Consider the following 25,729-nt stretch of genomic DNA (forward strand, 5'->3'; position numbering starts at 1 on the left):
ACAAGGCGGTGCTGGCATTCAGAGTGAGTGACTGCTATTGTAAATGCATTTTTATATTCTTTGAGTGTCAAAGAGGTGTCAAAAGTGAGATTAACCAAAAAAACTGCTCTATGACTTCAAAAGAGGGGTACAAATATGGCTTGTTTTCAACATTTTTGACAGAATAACAGTTTTCCTACATAATTGTATACCAATTTAATCCAACTTTGAAATGAGATATGAACATGGAATTTTTACAGCCTATTAACAAGGTTACAGATAAGATTTGTACGGCACAATTTTCCTGTATTTGAAGTACTTTTTGAAAAATCACATTTTGAAATTTGAAAGAATTTTTAATAATTTTTTGATATATAAACCCATGTAAAATCATAAAAACAAATTTTATTTACAAATCCTGCCGTACAAATCTTACAATAAATAGTGTCAACATATTTATAGCTAATTTGGTAATATTAATACTATCCAATTATTATTAAATTCAAATATGTAAAAAAAGTATGAAAAATTAAATTTTAATATTTACTGGTGTCATATTTCAAAATCATGGCGGCAAATATACAATTTTTATATTCTTTGGAGAAAATATTAACTAAGGCAGATATCCTGAAAATTTGAACTAAATATCTTGATTCTAACACTTGAAACTTGACATTAACTCTGAGAAAAGAATTGGTGCAAAAATAGCCTTTCCAACCACCTTAAATGTGCACTTATGACACTGATAGATGTCTTTATTTACTGCAATGTGAGCTCAACATCTGTACCAAGTTTCATGAAATTTGATGAACTATAAATTTCCGGACCTATCAACCTAATAACAAAAATTGAATAATTGACATGGTACTGCTACATATCATGAAACAATTGATGTGCATATGTATGACATATGTCAATGTCCTTCTATCAACTTTGAATAAAATTGTTGACACATGTCTAAGTTATGGTTTTCGATATGAGAAAATCAAATTTAAACAAAATGGCCACCACAAGGCCATATTGGATTGTATCATAAAGCAAATCAACGTGCATATAATATAATAATGTCTGAGCAGCAGAGAACAAAAACAGCAGAGAATAAAAGCATGGACATTTCAGGAACAATCCTCATGAAGGGTTGTACCGGAAACGTCCATGTTTTTCACAAGTGTTTTATCTTCCGCTGGTCGGTCAATATTTGTTTCTAAGATCTTTGTACCACAACCTCTTTGAGATTCACTCCTGGTGACTTCAATGCAACCTTTTTTGTAAATATGGTATATTGGCTGCCTTGCCAAGACAATCTGACCAATGTTTACTGAGACTTTCACCAGAGTTCGCGTTTACGCAAAAATCGTGCATATTTACGCATTGAAATTGACTCTATACGCATTTTTAGTCCCCACGGACACCGTCCGGGGGGACTTATAGGTTTGGTCATGTCCGTGCGTGCGTCCGTGCGTGCGTGTGTGCGTCCGTGCGTCCGTCCGTTCACGCAGATATCTCAGAGACGCCTGGAGCGATTTCGTTCAAACTTGGTACAAGGATAGTACCCTACCTCATACAGATGCACATCGATTTGTTTCACAATGCGATCAAATTTGGCCGTGTTAGAGGACTTTTTAGTTTTCACCTCCATAGACTCCCATGTATAAGGCAGTCCATAGACTTCCATGTATAAGGCAGTCCATAGACTCCCATGTATAAGGCAATCCATAGACTCCCATGTATAAGGCAGTCCATAGACTCCCATGTATAAGGAAGTCCATAGACTCCCATGTATAAGGCAGTCCATAGACTCCCATGTATAAGGCAGTCCATAGACTCCCATGTATAAGGCCAAGAAAAATAAAAATTTAGTTTCTCATCGTATTCATATCGCAAAAAGGATGCAGTTACACAGTTTTTAGTCCCCAAGATAAAGTCAAGGGGGCTTTTAGATTGGGTCATGTCCGTCCATTAGTCCATCCATGAGTCCATCCGTTCACGCAGATATCTCAGACACTTTGACAAAATGTCACGTGACCTTGGTGACCTTTGACCTCGAATATACATATTTGTCCATAACTCAGTAACCACAAGTCCTAAACCTTTCATATATAGTATGATGGGACACCCTATGACACCACATATTGTACCTCATTAATTATGTGCATATCTAATTTTGAGTGAGCCAATAGAGCTAGAGGTCTGATTTTTTGTATATATGGATAACTTAGCAATAAAATTTTTTGACAAAATGTCACGTGACCTCGGTGACCTTTGACCTCAAATATACATATTTGTGCATAACTCAGTAACCACAAGTGCTACACCCTTCATATTTGGTATGATGGGACACCTTATGACGCCACATATTGTACCTCATTAATTATGTGCATATCTAATTTTGAGCAAGCAAATAGAGCTAGAGGTCTGATTTTTGGTATATAGGGATAACTTAGCACTACAATTTTTTGACAAAATGTCACATGACGTCGATGACCTTTGACCTCAAATATACATATTTGTCCATAACTCAGGAACCACAAGTGGTACACCCTTCATATATGGTATGACGGGACACCTTATGACGCCACATATTGTACCTCATCAATTATGCGCATGTCTAATTTTGAGCGAGCCAATAGAGCTAGAGGTCTGATTTTTGGTATATAGGGATAACTTAGCAATACAATTTTTTTGACAAAATGTCATGTGACCTCGGTGACCTTTGACCTCAAATATACATATTTGTCCATAACTCAGGAACCACAAGTGGTACACCCTTCATATATGGTATGATGGGAGACCTTATGATGCTTCATACTGTACCTCATTAATTATGCATATATCTAATTCTGAGCAAACCCATAGAGCTGGATGACTGTCATACATATGCACATAGATTTGTTCTGTGATACGATCCAATAAGGCCGCCATGTGGCCATTTTATGACGTTTCTTTCATGTCCTGAACTACAGCTCAGACATGTATCAAGCAAATTTATTCAAAAGTATTTTTATCACAGACCTAATGAAGAGGACTCTATCCTCTCTGAGGACCTGTAATCAAAGTACCCATGAACAAGTGGGGACTGTGTCATCAACGATGACTTGTTTTCATCGTTATGCGTTTTCTATACGCAAAGGATAACACCGAAAGCACTCCCCACGACTGAGCTTAGGCGACAACCAGACGAAATTTGTTGCAACACATTTCTGTCAATCACTCATTTTGTGTGGAAAGTTTCGGATTCTCTGGGCCACGTTATCACGTTAGGCACGTTATCGTGTCAGCTGTGCCTATGAATTACGTTGCTAATTTTCAGGCGAGCGATAGTTTCTGAAAGTGAGTGATTGACAGAAATGTTGCGACAAATTATATAAATGCCAACCGTGCACGATCATCGCGTCTCGCTGTTCCCAAATTTTGATCAAGCACACATGCAGCATGGCGTTGAAGCAGACAAATCTGTTTTCTTTCAACTTTGCTCTACGAATCCGTGAAAAAAATGATTCATCGGTAGAGCTCGTCGGAATCCCGATAAATTTTGAACACTGCAAAAGTGTCTGGATGGTAACTGGTCGTTCAGGCACCAAGTCGTTTCGGCCCAAGTCGTTTCGGCCTCTCAATTTCCGGCCCCAAGTCACTTCGGCACCGCAACCCAAGACGTTTCGGCATCTGTGTTTCGATTTTTTTTCAAACTATTTGGTAATTGACGGATCCGTCACATTCGTAAGCGTGACCTCTGTGTTCTGACCGGTACTTCATGTACATTTTGTGTGAATTTTGCCGTGCTGTTTCGTCACCGCTTTCAAACTTTTGCCGTGTCGGCGGCTATTAATATCGATAAACTTGTGTCACAGATTTGAAAATGATATGAAGTTTTTTCTTACGGTCTCTTCCCGCGGTGTTCTCACAAAGATTAAAGCATGTACGTGAATGTTAGTTGACACTATACTTTTTAGTACTTTGATTTGCAACCGTGACATTACGCTCCAGCACTAGTTCCCACAGGTAGCCTTCAGCGGTGCCGAAACGTCTTGGGTTGCGGTGCCGAAACGACTTGAGGCCTGAAATTGGAAGGCCGAAACGTCTTGGGCCGAAACAACTTGGTGCCGAAACGTCCAGAAACCGTCTGGATAAGCTGCCATAACTCTAACTTTTGGGTTGCCCGATGTGTTTTGACGGTCGCATGTATACCCTTCGCTGTTACGTTTCAACATTGTTCAAGTTGTTCGTTAAACTGTTTTCATTAAAATAATGTTACATCGTACAATCCGAATATGTAGTGTAGGTTTATTCAACGGCACATTGTATTTTGCTGTCAGTTTTTTCATCAATCGAGTGCGGAAGTGAAATTACGCACTCAAATCCAGCCATTACGCAATTTTAGCAGACTAATGCGTATGCCGTACGCGAGGAGAAAAAACTCACCGCGAACACTGTTTCACTAAGTTTACACTTTTACACTTCATTTGCATTTTATTTAGGAATGTTGACTTCATTTGAACAAATATTCATTTACAGTTGAGCATGTATCTACCACAAATACGCACAGGTAAAATGTGCATCATTTCTCAATTTTTTGCAATTGCAGCAGGGACTTCATGAATATCATACTCGGCATCGTATTTTAATAAAACCAGCAAAACTTTACTGGATCTATACCCCAAAACTTTTAAACAAAACAGATAGATATTTCCATGATAACTTCTTGTAAAACGGAGTGTCCGCTGCTCTGGTTATAAATATTACTTTTCTGACTCGTCTCAGATGGCAGCTCTATTTGGTCTGACAGTACCACTAACCAAATTATTTTCTATATTCTTCAGTTTGTCAAACAGCCAAAGTAAGGAATGTGTAGTAGTTGTCACAATAAAACTCATAGCATTTGTTGTAATTTGGGACAGTGTCATGACAACATAGTCAGTTACTGATGTTTCAGGAGCTGGCTGTGATTCTCGACCTTGATATACCTTCAAATTCACGACACAGCCAGATACCTCTAATAGTGAACCTAGAAATGTTCTTTCCTATGAAGTTTTTTTGTTTGTTTGCATTCATTTGGGTATCTGAAACAATTTTAGCTTGGTTGCCCAAAAATTAATGTTGTGCAACTCTCGTAATTTGCATAATCAAAGATGGCTGCCAAATCATCTCTAAAATTTAACTTTTGACCTTGAAATGGTCTTTGTCATGAAATTTTTTGTTGATTTGCATTCATTTGGGTACCTGAAACATTTTTAGCTTTGTTGCCCAAAACTTAATGTTGGGCAACTCTCGTAATTTGCATAATCCAAGATGGCCGCCAAATCATCTCTAAAATGTAACTTTGACCAAGAAATGCTTGTTCTTTTGAAGTTTTTTATTGATTTGCATTTATTTTGATAGTTGAAATAATGATGACTTGGTTGCCTAAAACGTAATGTTGGGTAACTCTCGTAATTTGCATAATCCAAGATGGCCGCCAAATCATCTCTAAAATTTAACTTTTGACCAAGAAATGCTTGTTCTTTTGAATTTTTTTATTGATTTGCATTTATTTTTATAGTTGAAATAATGATGACTTTGTTTGCCGAAAGTTAATGTTGGCAACTCCCGTAATTTGCATAATCCAAGATGGTGGCCACCGAATGTCAACTCTAAAATATAACTTTTGGCCTAATGTCCTTACATGATGTGTAATACCTTTCATTTTGGATATTCATAGGTGTAGAAACAATTTCTGATGTTATTTTGTTAGTGAAAGGTCAAATTCACAAGCTTAAGGTCAGGTCAATGTTAAATTTGACTTAGACTTGACAATAATTGGAAATGCAATCTTTATGAACATTCATGATTCACTGTAATAGATTTTCTTCATGTGAAAACTGTTTTACAAGTCACAAGAACCGATTCTCAAAATTAAATATGTGTAAAATAACAGAATAAAACAATAAATGTTATTGTTGGTAATGAATTTGAAGTATTTACTCATAATCATGATTAGGAAGACAATCCCCATACTGTATGGCTCTCACCATCATCCATGGCATTCTCATCATTCTCTTCCCCAACATTAGGGTCTACATCATCCTCCTGGTTACCATTACTGGTCTCCCCAACATTCTTCATGTCAACATCCTCCTCATCTATTGCTTGAGCAACTTATCTATTCGTGAATGGATTGTATCTATCCTCACCAAAGCAGTTACAGTACGATGTGCATGACAAATGTTCTTTTTGGCAGCCATATGCGACATGTGAAACATTCTGTAGCCTAAGCCTTACATTGACACTCGGTCAATTAAGCCAGGCAGTGCTGGTTACCCTTATCAATGACAGGAACAGGAATACTATCCAACAATTCCCATCTAAATTTTGTGACATCAGCTGACTCTTATGGTGGAGCTTGATGGCCTGCTGCTTTCCACAACATTACTTGTAAATGAGCCCTCAACATGGGCTGCAGCAAGTTTGCCATTGTTGGATGAAGCGCGATCACTTTAGGGCTTTTCTACTTTGTGGTGAACAGCTTAAAAGTCCCGACTGCTGACCATACATACCAAGGAAGAATGGTTTTCCTGTCTCTACCAATCAGCCTCTGTGGTGCATCAAAGTTTTTGGTTCACCAATCATGCATTCGCTTTATAGATATGAGGTGGTGTCATACCCTCTGAGGGCATGCATGCCCTGGAGTTGCAGACATTTTGGTCCAAGATTATTACAGGTCGCGTTGCCATTCCAACGCCCCATTTGCACTCTACAATACAGGCCTGCCCAATACACCCAGTACACCAAGAGGACAAGTCACATCAGTTTAATCACTATGTACCGGTACATGTATAACATTTTCCAGAGTTAGTTGCTGTAAGAACATATGGAATCATGGTGATGTCTTCCTCGTCATGATCTAATGCGTCGTCTTCCTGAGTATCCATTGTCACCAACAATATAAAGTGCAGAACATACTAGCCAGTGTCTGCTTGTCATTCTTGCTCTTCATGATGACATCTTGTGTCAAAGGATTTGCGATAGAAAGCTCATGGTCATTGGTAACGACTCTAATGGTCACCTTTCTACCAGGCTACATGACAAGAGAGATGATTTCGACTTTAGTATCATCAATTTCCCACACCTCAGAAATATTCCTTTCTTACCAGGTTATGGGTATACATTTCCCAGCTTATTCGATATGAATTGAGCATGCAGTTATTATGATGATTTTGCAGAGAGACATAGCCATCTCTCTTGCAAACTTTTAAATCAAGGTAACACTACAGAAAGACCTGTCTTAACATTTAAACTCTTTTTGGCAGGTATCACAGGCTGGTAGATAAGTATTATATCTCTCTTCGAGAAATGATCGCTGATGGCATCGGTGACATTGATTTATGGCAAATGCCATATGTGGGGCAAGATGCTTACTTTTTTCGGAACACCTCCCTTACGAAAGATCAAAATTTGCCACTTAAGTTTGCATTCCTTACTTGTTACAAACTTGATACAAATTCTGACATCCAAACAAGCACCAATCTTGCTAGTCAGTTATATACACATTGGCTAAGTTTGCAGCAAGTATGTGTGGAGAGTGTGATGAACATTGCACCAAGTTTGTACAGAGAATGTAGAGGTTATTTTGTTTTTGTTTGTATTGAGTGTGCACCAAGCTTGGAGATGGGGGGGGGGGATTCAATATCTGGGGCATGGTATCTGTTGTCTTAGCAACAGCAGACATACTGTTGCCCTGGTAACATTTCAGGGGATTTAGATGATTGTAATTCCTGACAGCGTCTTTTTCAAAGTAATGCTCACACAACATGTGGTACATATGACATCATCGTGCTGCTTCTCCCCACTGTATTGTATACAAATGATTCTTTCTAAACTGGCTTATAAATGTACTCTTTAGATATGTTTACCTTGTGAGCAGCAGATTCTAAAATTCACCTTCAAGTCATGTATCCAGATGCTAGGTTGGAACATCTATGAAAAAGTTGAGAGGATATTACTACATCCAACACGCACTCACCCTAAGCTTGCGACACATTCAACTATACTACACTGTAAACAGAAAAAACTTCTCAGACAATAAATTTTGTTAACTAAAAAACACAATATATTACTGTAGAATAAAACAATATGTCTACTATAAATAATAAACATAAAAGTTTGTACTTTATACATAAAATGAGCTGTAAAATATATTCTTTTTGGCATATATGTACAGTACACTATAATTCAAAACATTCTCTGACAATGGAATTTAGATTGAAAAATGGTAAATTCTGTCTCTTTAAAGAAGATCATACAGATCACAATTTTTTTAAATGTGTACCAAATAGAAACTGAATGGTGAAAAAATATTATGTTAAAGTCTCATAGATAGTTAACAATGAAAAACTTATTCAAAAAATTTTGTAATTTTTGTGACATATTCTTTTGTTGACGACTAAAATTCACTTTAAACATTTCAAAATACCTTTCCGATGGAATTTACATGGAAAACATGAGAGTTTTAACTTAATGTTGTATTATTACATGTTCAAATCAAAACACAAAATCATGGAAGAAACAATGTCCATAGCTACAAAAAATAATAAAAACTTCCATGGAATATGTGATGACCTTGACTTAACAGCGATATTTGAACAGACACTTACTGCTCATTCAAAAAGCAAACAACTAAATACAACCAAATTCCACATCAATTGGATGATAGATTAGTTCCACCGAGTCCAAACATATTTCTTCCACCATAAGATACCGACAACAGTGACGAAATAACTCTGCCATGTCCGATTTGTCCGATGCACAATGGCATGCAGTGGAGTTTCTATCATAAGTACATGCAATGATCGATACGGACAGTCTCACTTCTTGTCATCATGATGTTCTCAAAGAACAGTGGTTGGTTTGAAATAGTCCTCTGTGACATGGAAAGTGTCAAAGCAGCAAACTCTAGCTTGAAACTTAACTGAAATCCCGCGGAATTGTCCAAGGCCATTTGAGTGTATAACGGACATCCATGATTCACTGAATGTGTTTAACTTACATGAACTCTCGGTGTGGAATGCTGGCAATGTCCTTCAAACAACAATATTGTACTCCCAAATCTCTTCTTTGTTCCCTTAATCGTCCTATGATAGAAATAATCTACAATTTCTCCCCAAAACGGCGGGTAAAAACGTTGTAAATTTGACTGCTGAAGAAATGCATGACTTGCTAAAGTACTGGAGTTCAAATGCTGGTGTTGGCAAAATTAGCCAATCAGGTGTCTCTCTTCACGATGTGTGATCTTGTAAGGTCGAAGTTCGAATACATGATAATCTGTGTGACCTGTGACTTCGATGCTCTCATTTATCTGAAAGTGAAACGTCAGTTTCTCGAGAAATGGGAGAGTATATTACTTTTTGACCAACTTTTATGCACTTGAAATCAATCATTTGAAGACATTTGGTGTCAGCTGGGATCCATGGTCTTTGGACATGTGTAATAATGCAAGTAACGATCATGATTTATAGCCATGGCAATGACTTCCCCTGCTCTGAGCATACTGGTATGACAGTGTGAATGTGTTTTGGTGGACACATAACAGGTACTTTCAGTGGTTACCACTAGTAAACGGAACAAAAAAGTGTTTTACTGGAATTTGAGTACCATTTTTGGATCCTAATCATTTAAAATATGTCCAAGGAAATTGTTTGAAAAAATGGCAGCTGAACTAAGTTTTAGTTGACTTTTGATGTTTTTCATTCATGATGTTGCAATGGTTTGATCATGGAGGTAGCTATACCTCCATGGTTTGATACATTTGTACATTCCACGCGTAACCTAATTCATATGTGTTTAACAACCGAGAGTATTTAAAAGTTTTTTGAATATAAAAGAATTAATTTGTCATTTTGTACAATGAACACAGGGTACGTAGTTCGATCATTGTTTCAATTCTGTGACAAAACTGTGCCACGTGGGACAGCTAAAAAAACCTGAAGTTCGTACCAAACTTGATATGTATTTCACATACAGTATATCTACAAGCCAATGGTACAAATTTCACAACTACCATGGTGTAAATCCCATAGTTTGTACCAAACTAGTACAAACTTGGTGCAAATCCTTCACATGTTCAATTAAAGGTATACAGTCACCTGTAATCTAAATATGCCCATATATGGTCAGAGGGGCGTTCCTTGGTATTCAAAATGCCCATGTGAGGGCGCTGTTTTTAAAAAGCGGCCACCTGCTTAAAATCAGTGATTGGTTAGATCTTCTCTTTCCATGGTAACTGTGGCAAAATTGGAACAGGTGACAGTATACCTTTAAAGCGTGTATCAAATTTGTAACATATAATTATGTACTAATATGTAGCAAGTTTTGATCTTTCGTACGGGTTGACATCACTTCTTGGTCTTAGCTAGAGGTCCATATATCTTTAAAGAATTTGACTTTGTTGTCTGCACAGGTGGTTTGCTGCCTTTTCTGTGCTGTTTTGTGTCTATGATTATAGCAATTGACTATGTATTAAGAATTTTGTCTTAGTGTTGTTGGATTATGGATGGGTATGATTGTTAGGTAGGTTTGTGCAGATGAGGGCGAGAATCTTCAAGTACGTGAGCATACTTCTCCATCTCTGCATCAATAAGACCCAGATCCTTTGCATCTAATACATGCTATATTGCGCAACTCTTCCTTGTGCTGTCTCTTGGCATTTTGGCGCCGTGTATCGCCCCTATACAGATTACAAAAGGTGCACCCAGTCTGGTAAGTGTGGAGCAATAGGGAGGGCATCAATCCAGTCACATACACGCTCTGCAGACAGTGTCATGCCCTTGAGAGCTCCTTTCCCAATCTCAGTGGCAGTCTGCTCACCAAACTGATCAGACAGCATTCAAGTAATCCTGTCATGGTGATGACAACAAGGTCTAGCTTAGCCTCTTTGCCATGGAATCTATACATCGCCAACAAGTTCTGGGTCAATATCGAACGCATCGTCCATGACTGTCTATTCACCAACTAAAAGTAAGCCCTAAAGTGATTGCGCTTGATTGCTAGTACAGAAATTTGCGAGAAATTTGCGAGAAATGGACACTTTCTCGCTATATTGCGAGAACTAAGCGAGAAAACATACTTTCTTGCAATCAAGCTGCGAGAACTGTGCTTTCTCACATGCATCTGCGAGAAATTGAATTCTTGCAATCAATCAGCGAGAACTATGTTTTCTCGCTCTGCATCTGCGAGAAATTGTGAAATTTTCGTGAAATGCTTATACAGAAGAATACAATTTCTCGCAGATGCAAAGCGAGAAAACAAATTTCTCGCTGTGATTGCGAGAATTCAGTTTCGCGCAGATGCTGAGCGAGAAAACACAGTTCTCGCCAGCTGATTGCGAGAAAATTAAAGTCTTGCAAAGTTATTGCGAGAAAGTTATGTATTCTCGCTTACTTCTCGAAAAAGCGAGAAAGTGTCCATTTCTCGCAAATTTCTCGCAAATTTCTGTACTAGTGATATATCCTGCTGCAGCACGTGTCGAGGGTTCATTTGCAAGTATATGTTGTGGATAGCAGCAGGCTATCAAGCTTCACCAGAAGAGTCAACTGGTATAAATTTTGATGGAAATTGCTAGCCAGTATTTATGTTCCTGTCATTGACAAGGGTTATACCCAGCACAGCCAGAGTTAATTGATCCAGTGTCAATGTAATGCACAGGCTAAGAAATGTATCACTGAGGTGTTTTGCTGCCACAACGAATATCTCTCATGCACATCGTTCTGTTACTGCTTTCGGGTGAAGATGACTGCTACAATCCATGCATGAACAGATGAGTTCATCAAGCAATAGATGACGAGGATGTTGGCAAGGAGGGTGTTGGGGAGGCTACAAACGATGACCAGGAGGATAATGTTGACATAATGTTAAAGAAGAGAATAATGAGGATGCCGGAGTGGATGTTAATAGCCAGGACAATATAATGAATTGTTTTTCTGATCCTGACTAGCCGTGGGAGTACACAAATATTTCAAATTCATTGCCAAAAATAACATTTATTGTGTACTCACACCTATGTAATGTTGAGTATTGGTTCTTATGACCTGAAAACAGTTTTCACATAAAGAAAATCCGATAAAGAGAATCATGGGCGTTCATAAAGTTTTTGTTTCCTACTGTTGCCGAGCCAAAAGTCAAATTTAACCTTTACCTGACCTTTAACCTGTGAACTTGATCTTTGACTAACAAAGGAACATCAAAAATGGTTTCTACACCTAAAAATACCATATAAGGACATGAGGGCCAAAAGTGAAATTTAAGAGGTCATGTAGGCGGCCATCTTGGATTATGCAAATTAAGATAGTTGGCCAACATGTACTTTCAGGCAATCGAGCTAAAATTGTTTCAGATACCCAAATGAATGCAAATCTACAAGAATCTTCATACCGAAGAAGATTTGTTGGTCAAAAATTAAAATTTAGTGATGATTTGTCGGCCATCATGGATTATGCAAATTACAAGCATTGCCAAACATTACATTTTGTGTGCAACCAGTCTAAAATTGTTTCAACAACCCAAATGAATGAAAATCAACAAGAAACCTCAAAGGAATGAACATTTCTAGGTCAAAAGTGAAACCTTAAAGATAATTTGGCAGCTATCTTGGATTATGCAAATTACAAGAGTTGCCCAACATTAATTTTTGGGCAACCAAGCTAAAATTGTTTCAGATACCCGTATGAATGCAAATCAACAAAAAAACTTCCTAGGAAAAAACATTTCTAGGTTCATGAAATTTCAAATCGACTATAAGGCCAAGGTAAGTAAATTCTTTTGCGTCCACTCAAAATCCTAAAAGGTAGGCTGGTAAGGGGTTAAAAACACACAGAAAATTTAACACAAAATCAGTTTGATTTATTCAACAATTTTTCCCAACATGAATACTCCTGTCATAGTGTTACACACTGTATGATCGCTGTATGCATTTTCACAACAAGTTGATAAAAATAAAGTCATTCTTTGACGTTTGCTTTTCTCTTATTAGTTCTAGATTTCTTTCTTTTGTGCATTCAAAGTGTCCACGTGTCAATACCATTGCACAGCACCTTGACAGCCTCATCAAATTACTTAAATCTGGGCATTTCATTACGGGAATGCTCCATTAACCTAGGAATACCCTACTTCCCTACTTGTAAATCAATTTCACAGACCTGCCTTTCCCACAAAGGCACCAGCTGGATAAGAAAAACATAACAATGGAACATTCACACCTTGGGGGATTAAAAGTCTTCTGTTTGTCACCCGAGTTGGTCAGGCAATGACCCGGGTTTCAGGTACCATGCAAGTTAATGCAGTCTTTCCCTAATGTTGAGTAATGGGTACACCATAACACTATACAGAAGAAGTCTTTTGTCCTCAAGTTCTTGCACGTTTCTTTCAAGTTTCTTGGGTAATGTTTATGCTCAGACGGAATATCATAGTTGTGCTGAAAGGTGTCTGTGTTTTAGAAGAAAACACCAAACAGATTGGGTAACTTGTAGCCCCTGCATTCAATTTTAGAAAGATGGGGCATCAGAGAGAACAAGACACTGGTGATCAGGACCATCGGTAAAACCAGTACCTTTTCTTTCCATCAAATCAATGAAATCATTTTGCAATTGCCAGTCTCCACGCACTGACCCATCAGACCCAAATTTAGGTGGACGCTTCACATCTATATTCCTATCACTTTCAAAGTACCACACCCCAGATTGATTGAAAAGATGAAGTATCATGGCTTAGATGGAAATATTCTACAGTGGGTCCAAGCTTAATTGACAAATACAAAACAGCGAGCAGTCATAAATGGAGCATATATCATCTGAATGGCGAATACATCACAAGTGGTGTCCCACAGGGTTCAGTTCTTGAACCGGTACTCTTTCTAATCTACATCAATCACACTGGTGGTGAAATTAGTTCTGAACTCAAAACATTTACTGACAATACCTGTGTTGCCGCTAGGACGCGCCCTTGCGACAATGTCCCCAAAACGGAACCTGTTGTCCCGCATTCTTGAACACTGCGGGTCACCTCATGAGTCAACTGTGGTGGGCGTAGTCTACAAGTAATATCTGTTACTGACGATGATCTTTGTTTTGCATAATTATTTTGAGGCTTACACAACATACTTTCGGAGCTAGCTATATGATTAAAAGTAATTAAAACACTGCACTTGATATCATAATATGCTTGATTGCAGTCCGTCTGAGCTCTGATTTGCGGCAGATATGGTATACTGCTTCAATTGCCTGAAATTCAAGCATAGCGACGCAGTCCCGGTAGCTTGAATTTTATTCAGTGAAACTAATGTGTTACGAAATAATGCAAAATTGGATTGACAACTGCTTGCTGCAAAATGTACAAAATGTCCCCAAAAATAAATGGTAGTGGGACACAGTGTCCCCTGATCTAAAATTCCTGGCCGCAACACTGCAATACCAAGACATATCACTCCTTATGAAATTATAGTGATCCTGAAATTCTACAGCTGATTTAAACAATTAAGCTACAAAAAATGAGTGTACACTAGCGGATGCATATTGGCTACATTGCCCCCTTCCATGAATACTCAATGAACAATATTTTACTGTGACGTACTATCTTAAAACCTTCAAGCAGAACCTTCAAGCACATGTGATAAGTTTTGCAAAAAAGGCAAACAGAATGCTTGATCTCTCACCAAACGATCAAATCAAAAAATGTCACTCTTCATCTTAACAAGCAACTTGTGAGACCACAGCTCGAATATGCGGTACAAGCTTGGTCACCATGACTACAAAAGGACATAAACATCTTAGAAAAAGTGAAATGCAGGGCAACACAAATAATACCTGAACTCCAACACTACAATTGTCAAAATAGACTTAAACAGCTTGGTTTAATAACACTTGAACATAAGAATTCGCGGCAACATGATTCAAGTCTGAAGTTATCAAAGATCGAATGACCACTTGAGTGTAACCTTTCATTGGAGTTCGCAGCTGACAAGAGAACTCGGGGACACTGTCCAAAACTTCATAAACTAACCGTTCAACTTAGCACAAGGAAGTACTTTTTTCAGCAAGAGTTGTGGACACCTAAATTAAATTACCAGCCGATGTCATTAATGCAGAAAGTGTGACCTCTTTCAAGAGCAGCTATGACTACAAGTCTTAAACTTTCACAGAGGGATTCTAATATATTTTCCCGCAAACTGAACAAAAAAGCACATAAAGGCATTTTGTTTACAGGACTGATCACTGGTTTGGTTTTGTTTCAAGTTAAAATGGACGAATGAACCAAATTTTTTGGCAAACCTGAAAGACTGATAAACTAGCAGTCTGAATGCTGGGGGTGTAATTTGAACAGCGCCCTCAGAAAAATAGCCTCGTTTTCATTTCAAAACAAAGGTCGCAGTAGTACGCAGGGGTCACACAAGCATGGGTCGCCTAAACATGCCTATATTCACGCTATACCGCGGACCTGAGTGAATGTTATAGGTAATATGTGTTTTTTAGGAATTTGTTTCTGATATAAACAGTTTGTGATGTAAAAATAAACCTACCTTCAAAAGATTGTCGATGTGTATACTGAGTAGTTTCTGTTGCATAACACGATTTGGGTCTGTCTATGAAGGAGAAACGGGGCTAGTAAATGGTCTTCCGGGTCTTGAGCACCGATCAAATTTCAGCAGTGTCTTTTTCAGTAACAATTGATTGTGTATACCAATTTTTAACGTCACAGAGCTATTTTACTGGAAATGGTACACTTTTCAATAGACCCTTGGCGAAACTTCGTCTAAAAATTTCACCTATGAATGCCGTTTTCTAGTACTTGTTACAGTGGGCATTATACATTCACCACAGATTAGATGGCCTCTACAAACGAGAATAATTTTATGTTAACTACAACTACAGTTCTTTAGTATATTTTTTTCTCAGAATTTTAGAATTTATAAATTGTTTTATGTATCTTGAAGTCTGTTTCTATATATAGGAAAATGAGAGCAACTTTACACATCGTTTTCTACCTTTGATAGTGATGCGGTATATTGATTCGATCAATGTGGTTTAATGATATGGAGAAACATGGCGAGACACCAGTGAATCGATAGTGCTTTGACCCTGGTCATGTGATCTGGGTCCCCGGGAAAGAACCGGTTATGTGTTGGAGCTATTTATCCCACATGTTAATTTGATAGTAGCGATTGTTCATCAACTAGAGATGCTAGTATGGATATGTTGTGGTCTGAACTTTGAGTGGTTTGTTGGTCAGACCGTTCGTGTTTATTTATCCTCGTGCTTGATTTGTGCCTGAACGAGGATGTCTCTTAAGTTTTTATTCCTTTGTATGCTATGATAGGTTTTTCTGGAAAAACTTTGACCAGTGTTTGATCGGCTTCTATTATTTTCCAATTTTTTGTTAGACATTGTTTGATTTGCCTGGTTTGATGAATGGACTGAAGGTCGTTGTGTAAACCAGTTTTGTTCTTATGTCATATTCCTCTTATCTTTATCGGTGAGGTATCGTCGATGGTTGGTGATGAGTAACATGTTTCTTTATACGAGATATATCTTTTTTTCTATAATCTTGTTGTTGAAGTTTGCGTGTGAGAAAGTTGACCTTTTCAATGAAGTCCATGTCGTTGTTGCATGTGCAAGCATATCGGAGAAGTTCACCTTTAATGAAGCCTTTGAAAGTGCCGCTCGGGTGACACGAATTTCTCAATAAATATTGGAACGTGTCGGTTGGTTTTGTGTTGGTTAAAAAGAAAATTAATAAGTTCTGAATTCAATATACTGCAAAGACAACAGCTTTATTCTAAATAAACCTGAAGTTTGATCAATACTTAAGCCTCAGAGACTTGACTGCAACAAACTGAGACAAATCAGACACGAAAATTACGTCAAAAAAGTTAAAAGTGAACAACCATGAGGTCACATGCACAAGTTTTTCTATGGGAAGCCCCGCGGCTGGAAGCTTCGAAGCCATCCTCGGACTGTGATGACCCTGAAAAAAAAAGAGGAAAATAATTAAAAACAACTGTGACACGAATTTTACGTATTACAACCTAAAAGTGTCACTTGATGATAGTTTCCCCCAAAAAAGTAACATTTGACCTAAAAATACGCACATTTTGGGGATTTATTTCACTATGAGCGTATGCGAGTACACAGTGTACGTGTAAACGTACAGTACACTAATGTTGATTTGGCGCCATATTGGATTTTAGCGGCAAAACACAGCGGCGAACTTTGCCGCCCAACATCAAATTCCTGGCATGAACAGACAAAATTCTGCGGTAAAAAGCTAATTTATAGTATAATTCCACGAACTATGCTTGATTTTGGGCCATAATTTCATGCTACCGTAGTTGGTACAGCAACACAAGTCCGCGCTCGACATATAACATCGTACTATGAAAAATCGCTGAAATCGACAAAATTCACTTTAATTTTTCAAACAGAGCCCCGAAAAGTCACTTACCTTCTCAGAAAATCCAATTGAAGAGATGAAGTTGGTCTCCAATGATAATTATCGGCGAAAAAATGAGGATTTGGGGGCGACTGAAAAACTGTGTTAGCCAGCCAACGGTCACAGTGTAGACTGAGTTGCTGAGTGCCGTTCGAAAGGAAATGGCATTTGCATATGCAAATTGCACCCCTAGCGTTCAGACTGTAGGGTAGGCTTCAACACTTTCCGATATTTCCGTTTGCCATACACTGAGTCGTGGTACCAAAGTCCAATCGGCCGACTGAATCTCTCTCTGTTCAAGTCCCGATTGCTCGCAATGACCATGCCTTCCAGTTGCCGTGCAAAGGTTTCCTGCTTTGTAACTTCGATTGTTTCCCTGCTTTCATCCATTTTCATCGTGACAGCAAAGCCACAACAGGCAAAGCCACAACAGACAGTGAGAACATGAGGCGGCGAGTATCGTCAGGGGTATATGTGTAGAGAGTACTTTTTTTCGTCACTGCATTGTCCATTAGTGAAATCTGACTGCGGTAAAGGAGTGTTTCATCGCAAAGTTAAAAGCCACGACTTGTTTTTTGACAGAATAGCGCCACCAACAGCAAAATTTCAAAAGAAAAGTTCGGGGGGTTTTCTTCCGAAAAATCTCCAAAAACCTTAGTAAGGTACGGACGCAAAACAAAGAATTTACTCACTTTGGCCTAACTAAGCCATACATCAACTGATGTTATTCAAAGTTGGTACAAGGACATTCACCTATGTCATAATATGCATGTCTATTGGTTTCACAATTCCATGTGATATGGCTGCCTGGTGGCCATTTTGTTACCTTCTCGTGTCTATTTATAGACAGAGAAGGTATTAGAGTTGAAAACCAGTATGCTGGTGTCAACGACTTCCGTCTGTCAAGACTTCCGTCTGTCAAGATCCGTTGACGTCATGCCATTGTGATGGGTCATATCATAAACTGGTGGGGGTGTTCATGGCTCAGGTTGAGGTGTGGGAGAACGATTTTGAGCTATGACAAAAATCAAAAGGGACTTAGCGGCATAGCCACAGTGTTAAGCCTAAATTCTCCAAGGTTTCTTAGTTGACTACAATCTATTACAGACTACTGAGCTGACGTTAGGGGTACTCACTTTGTGTTTGCTCACTCTGTGAGCGCTAGTGTTTGGTACTGAGTTGCGTGGATATCCCCTCATGGCCTCACGTGATCTGGGCCTGTTGCATTATCTGCAGAGATGATCATATGCCTCTGAGTCTGAAAACTGTCATTGTGTAAGCCTGTCGGCATTTTCCTTGCATTTTTTCTCACTTAATTTTGCAAAATATCGGCGAGTACCTCAATATTTCAAGATAATCCTTTCTTCCAAATCGTTTCCTGGAGTTTCAGAGTCATACGAACGAAAATGAGTGAAAATTTTAGACAGGAAAATCGTACGTCGGCCATGTTCAATGTTTACAGTACCAGTGCGGACGCAGATACCCGAGACGCGCAAAATCGATTTTCCTTCGTGGGTGGTATGGAACGCGAAAATTTCAAAAAAAATCATTAAATCTAGCGCTACACGTTGTAAAGAAATATCGCCTGTAGTTCGTCGAGAATTCAACTTATGTTAATTATAACTAGGCGAATTGAAAGATAAATAGTTAGATTTACCAAATCGTACATTATTTAGTGTCTTATTAGTTTATATCGCTGAAAATCGCGAAGTCAAAATGTTGTCTCGTGCGTTTTGACCGAAAATACAACTCATTCACTCCTGAATTTTCCGGTCATGCTCATTACATGTTTCTTCTCCAAGTTTGATTTTGTCACTGTCCTTTTACACAGACATCCAACTGAAACGCTATGCCCTCAGTTTTGGCGATAAGGCCGTGAGACGGAAATGTTAACTTAAAAAAGCACTGACGGGTACAGGTAGTCCTTGCAAATCCCTAAAATAACAGCTAAAGCGCATGCGTGAAGGTTGCCCTCTAGCGACGATACTCATTGTAGCGCTTCTCAAATATAATTTTTACTAACCCCCACACACTCACAGCAACATCGCCTAGCTGCTAGGCCTCACACAAAACCAGTCGGCTACCGTTTACCGTTTCTCATCCTGAACTTTTGCGCTACAGAAAGTATCTCCCCTATAAAAGTGCAGAAAATTAAGCATAAAAAATGAGGCGATTTACTGAAGCCTTGTATCTCTAAAGTGGCCAATATGAATTTACTAAAAAAGCATAAATGAACTGATTTTCACTGATTTTTCTGAAATGCACACTCGCATATTGAGCCAGAAAGGGAAAAAAATTACAAGTATCACAGCTTCCAGGCCATACCTGAGTTCAATTATTTTAACAATTATTGTTCTAAAAGTACAGGTTTAATTAATGATGTGGTTATGCGATTTACCTAAATTAAAATACGTATTTTTTATAAATCTTTTACAATTTGATGCGATAAGTATCTTACAACAATACAACAACAATATGCCCTATAAACTTTATTTTAACTCTATAGCCATGATAGGTATACGCCTCGTTTCACAAGGGTCAAACACAAAGAAAACTTATACACAGAAGACAAAGTACAGGATAACAACAACATTACAACACAGACAGGTTTCATGTAAAAGTGTCGAAAAAGCTTTGTCAATAAAAAAAAAACCTCTATCACTTGTACAACTTCTTATTGCTGAAGGCAAATTGTTGTACAGGTAATTACTCAAAAAGACTGCTTAAATAATTCGGTTCTAGCAAATGTAACTTGTAGAGCTTTATTACTAATAAATCTTAAAATCTTTGTGGATCTTTGTACTTCGTTGAACCAAAATTCATAAAATTGCAGCAAATCTACATTTGTAATAATGATTAATGTCTTTAATGGCAATAAATCATTGTTGTAATGACATGTCAAAAAGAAATATAAATGTTTCAGTCTTGTCACGCATCACGCTCACTGGCCGTCAGTCCATGTAGTGTTGATCTGAAAGAATAAGTTCACACCACTTATTAATATACATGCATATTAAAAACCAGCAAATTTATCATTTATTATACATATGTTTTAAAAGTATTTGTCAATGATTATTTATCAAGTCCTCAGTCAATTGTAAGGACACTTTAGTGCGTAAATTTTATAAAGAATGACACTCTTTGAAAATTATCACTTCAATGGATAAACATGCATGATATATTAACAGATATCAGTAGCAGATATTGTTATATAAAACAGGATTTTCACAAAACATCCTTCCATATCAGCTGTTCTGTGGAATCGTCCGACTTAAATGCTCTCATTTGTTTCTGATAGGATCTCATCTCACAAACTTAATGCACATCCGACGTGAACTCCCGATAGACTCCCTATGCTTGATATGAACTTCAGCCTAATTAGTATACAGCATCGCCCTCTAGACTATCATTTTCTCTAATGTGTACACTGGTGAAGCTAAAAAATAGTCACTGCTATGGCTAAAGACATGGGTCATAGGAAGGGGACTTTGTTTTTTTCATGTTTAACACTACGTCACATTGTAGACACTCAGAGAAAAATCAAGAAGAATCGGAAATCGTACCCAAAACTGCAAGAAGGGCGTTATTGACGATAGACTATAAGAGGTATGGATTCAGAGACGTATTGGAAGCCATCGATGCTGGTTTATTAAGTAAACGATAGCTTTTTGTCAGGAAAATCCGTCTCCAAACTCGGCTGTACGTGCGTATAGCGGCTATTCCATTTCCCGACTTCCTATGTTTCTAATGCATACCAAAGCGGCCATCGCCGTATATCGAACAGCAAGTGACTGTGGCTCGAGGGTAACTTGCATGGTATTGTTTTTGAAATACCGCGACGGTTATAGCTATTCTGCATGATAATACATTAAGTAAGCGACAGAAGATTGTCAACTTAATGCTTCCCTACCAAATAACTGGATTAAACGACCATGATACTAAATATAAATATTGTGAATGAAGTTATCATCAATTATATCGCCTGGAAAGTTAATGTACTTCCGGTTTTCAGGTGTCTGCATTTCATACGCTATCGTACCGTCAAATGACCTCCTCCAGAAGCGATATTCACAAAATATATTCCTATACATAAACTGTTACGGAAATTACCAAAATTTTTCAAGATAAGGCAGTGAGACGGAAATGTTAACATCAGAAAGCAGGACATAATACCGACAACTTTCTCCTAACGATGCAATCCACTATCGTCAGCAATGTCAATTTACTTTGGGCATATTTACATTATTTAGAGGAGGATTACTGCATGAACGGTCAATTTTGATCGGACACCAGTATTCTTAAAATAAGATTACTTAAAATATTCGATCTCAAACTTACTTGGCGAAATTAAACGAAAATTTGGAGAGCTCAACCTACCTGAACCGTCACCCAGTCAGTCTGATGTTGCTCTGAAGCGCACGCCAGGGTCCCTTGGCAACGATGGAATTTGGCATAAGCATGCTTAGCAACAACGGAAAAATCGCATATCTGCGTCCGCACTGTACTGTACAATCAGAAGTTTACGTGGAGGAATTAACCAACAAACACTGTTCATGATGCCCGCCCTCTAGAGGCAGACCCTCCTATATGAAGTACCACATTTGATGCTTATGGAAAGCTTGACCACACAATGGAGCATTTAAACTTTTAGAAAATGACAAACTGAATAAGAAGGTATTCAGAAAATGTCAAATACTGAGGAAAAATGCGCAAATATTCAAAATAAACAGGTTAACTGATTGGTCAGCTATGAAAAACAATGAAAATGGTTATGATCAAAAGTTTTTGAGATGCGCACATTTTAACAAATACAGAAATTATTAACGTTATAAATATAAGACCGAACTATTTTTTCAGGGATGGGACAGGTTGGAAATGAGGGGTGAGAGACAAAGGCACTCCTATTGCTGCATGTGGATGCAGCCACACCATTTCATTTACAGCATACTTATTCACTGTGTTGTGTTCAAGTTCCATATTGTACTGACTGTCATACAAGGATAACATAAGCAAATCAACTCAAATTAGAAAAGGATCAATGCTATTTTGTGGATTTTGCTGAACATGGCTGATTTTAATATTTCGCCCTATATATTTGGTATCCAGCAAAGGCATATTTTGATGTAAAGTCAAATTAACACTACATTGCTGACAATATATTTTACCGTTTCTGCATGAACTTTTCTTTTTTTGCTCACTGTGTGAACACACGTGAGCATATGGTTTAGCCATGTCTGTCTGTCTGTGTGTGTGTGTGTCTGTATCCCCATTATCTCAAAAACGGCTGAACGTATTTCAGTCAAATTTGGTAGACATCTTCAGAATTCAAATGGCTAGAACTGAAAAGGTTTTGGTGGGCGTGGCTTGCATATTAATGAAGTTATCACAGTTTTAATTTTTGTGATACATGGTAGTCTATGGGAAGCATGATGACCATGGTTTCTGGACATCTCGACCCCAAACCAACTCGACCCCAGTCAACTCGACCAGCTACCAACCTAACCCTGGTTAGACCTTATAGCCTTGCTCCTTCATGCCAAATATCAAAGTCACAGGTCTTGCCGATTTTGAGAAAAAGATTTTTAAAGTATTATTTTTCTGATTTTTCTATGACCTTTGACCTCCCCTATACCTATGCAGCTAAGCTATGGCAATGGCTTATTCTGGCCTATGTTAAAGTCCAAGACAGCCAGCGTCTATTGGACAATGGCCAGTAGGGGACCAAATTGCTCTCCACAATTTTGGGGATTCCACTTGACCTTTGACCTTGGCATCTTCCTGCAACTCATTTATTATGTGCATTTCTAATTCTGAGCTAGCCAATAGAGCTAGAGGTCTGATTTTTGGTATATAGGGATAACTTAGCAATACAAATTTTTTGACAAAATGTCATGTGATCTCGATGACCTTTGACCTTAAATATGAGTATATGTCCATAACTCAGTAACCACAAGTGCTACACCCTTCATATTTGGTATGATGGGAGACCTTATGACATCACATCCTGTACCTCATTAATTATGTGCATATCTAATTCTGAGCCAGCCAATAGAGCTAGAGGTCTGATTTTTGGTATATAGGGATAACTTAGCAATACAATTTTTTTGACAAAATGTCATGTGACCTCGATGACCTTTGACCTCAAATATACATATATGGCCATAACTAAGTAACCACAAGTGCTACACCCTTCATATTTGGTATGATGGGAGACCTTATGACATCACATCCTGTACCTTATTATTATGCGCATGTCTAATTCTGAGCCAGCCAATAGAGCTAGAGGTCTGATTTTTGGTATATAGGTATAACTTAGCAATACAATTTTTTTGACAAAATGTCATGTGACCTCGATGACCTTTGACCTCAAATATACATATATGGCCATAACTAAGTAACCCCAAGTGCTACACCCTTCATATTTGGTATGATGGGAGACCTTATGACACCACATCCTGTACCTCATTAATTATGCGCATATCTAATTCTGAGCCAGCCAATAGAGCTAGAGGTCTGATTTTTGGTATATAGGGATAACTTAGCAATACAATTTTTTTGACAAAATGTCATGTGACCTCGATGACCTTTGACCTCAAATATACATATATGGCCATAACTAAGTAACCACAAGTGCTACACCCTTCATATTTGGTATGATGGGAGACCTTATGACATCACATCCTGTACCTTATTAATTATGCGCATATCTAATTCTGAGCCAGCCAATAGAGCTAGAGGTCTGATTTTTGGTATATAGGGATAACTTAGCAATACAATTTTTTTGACAAAATGTCATGTGACCTCGATGACCTTTGACCTCAAATATACATATATGGCCATAACTAAGTAACCACAAGTGCTACACCCTTCATATTTGGTATGATGGGAGACCTTATGACATCACATCCTGTACCTTATTAATTATGCGCATATCTAATTCTGAGCCAGCCAATAGAGCTAGAGGTCTGATTTTTGGTATATAGGTATAACTTAGCAATACAATTTTTTTGACAAAATGTCATGTGACCCCGATGACCTTTGACCTCAAATATACATATATGGCCATAACTAAGTAACCCCAAGTGCTACACCCTTCATATTTGGTATGATGGGAGACCTTATGACACCACATCCTGTACCTCATTAATTATGCGCATATCTAATTCTGAGCTAGCCAATAGAGCTAGAGGTCTGATTTTTGGTATATAGGGATAACTTAGCAATACAATTTTTTTGACAAAATGTCATGTGACCTCGATGACCTTTGACCTCAAATATACATATATGGCCATAACTAAGTAACCACAAGTGCTACACCCTTCATATTTGGTATGATGGGAGACCTTATGACGTCACATCCTGTACCTTATTAATTATGCGCATATCTAATTCTGAGCCAGCCAATAGAGCTAGAGGTCTGATTTTTGGTATATAGGGATAACTTAGCAATACAATTTTTTTGACAAAATGTCATGTGACCCGATGACCTTTGACCTCAAATATACATATATGGCCATAACTGAGTAACTTTAAGTGCTACACCCTCCATATTTGGTATGATGGGAGACCTTATGACATCACATCCTGTACCTAATTAATTATGCACATATCTAATTCTGAGCCAGCCAATAGAGCTAGAGGTCTGATTTTAATCAAGTTAGGTAAGGATTTGAAAGGATATATCAGCAGTGGGAACCATTAAGGGGTGACATGAAAGATATTTGCTAATTTGCATATTTAATGAACTTTCCTAATTAGGGATATATATCTAAATTAACTTGATTTTAGTCATTGAAACTTGCTATATACATCAAAGATACTGTGATATAACATTATTGAAAGTCAAAAGACATTTTTACTTCAGCCAATTCCTAATTTGCATATTAAATGAATTTTCATACTTAGGGATATTCATCTGAATTGACTTGATCAAAATTGATGTAACTTGCTATGTACATTTCAGACACTGTAATACAATATTATTGAAAGTCATTAAGCATTTTCTCTTCAGCCAATTCCTAATTGCATGTTTAATGAACTTTCCTAATTAGAGATATATATCTGAATTGACTTGACCAAAGTTGACAAAACTTGCTACATATATTGCAGATACCATGATACAACATTATTGACAATCTTTAAGCATTTTTACTTAAGTCAATTCCTAATTTACATATTTAATGAACTTTGCTTATTAGGGATATATACTGGGATTTACTTGATCAAAGTTGGCAAAACATGACAACTTTGATGATTATACCTGGTTAAAACAATATCGAAAGTCATTTCACATTTTCATGTC

General features: G+C 37.8%; 1 protein-coding gene and 1 long non-coding RNA gene across 10 annotated transcripts in view; one reads left to right on the top strand and one right to left on the bottom strand.

The window, feature by feature from the left end:
• LOC139121920 (polycystin family receptor for egg jelly-like) overlaps positions 1 to 25,729 on the top strand; it is a 302,374-nt gene that overhangs the window by 183,831 nt on the left and 92,814 nt on the right. The gene's annotated exons all lie outside the window — the stretch shown is intronic.
• Positions 16,750 to 17,640, bottom strand: LOC139121919 (uncharacterized). Its single transcript, XR_011549365.1, has 2 exons — positions 17,440 to 17,640; positions 16,750 to 16,962 (listed from the first exon to the last, which is right to left on the bottom strand). It is a non-coding gene; the product is annotated as an uncharacterized lncRNA (long non-coding RNA).

This window comes from Ptychodera flava, chromosome 21, assembly GCF_041260155.1.
Source record: "Ptychodera flava strain L36383 chromosome 21, AS_Pfla_20210202, whole genome shotgun sequence".
Taxonomy (NCBI): domain Eukaryota; kingdom Metazoa; phylum Hemichordata; class Enteropneusta; family Ptychoderidae; genus Ptychodera; species Ptychodera flava.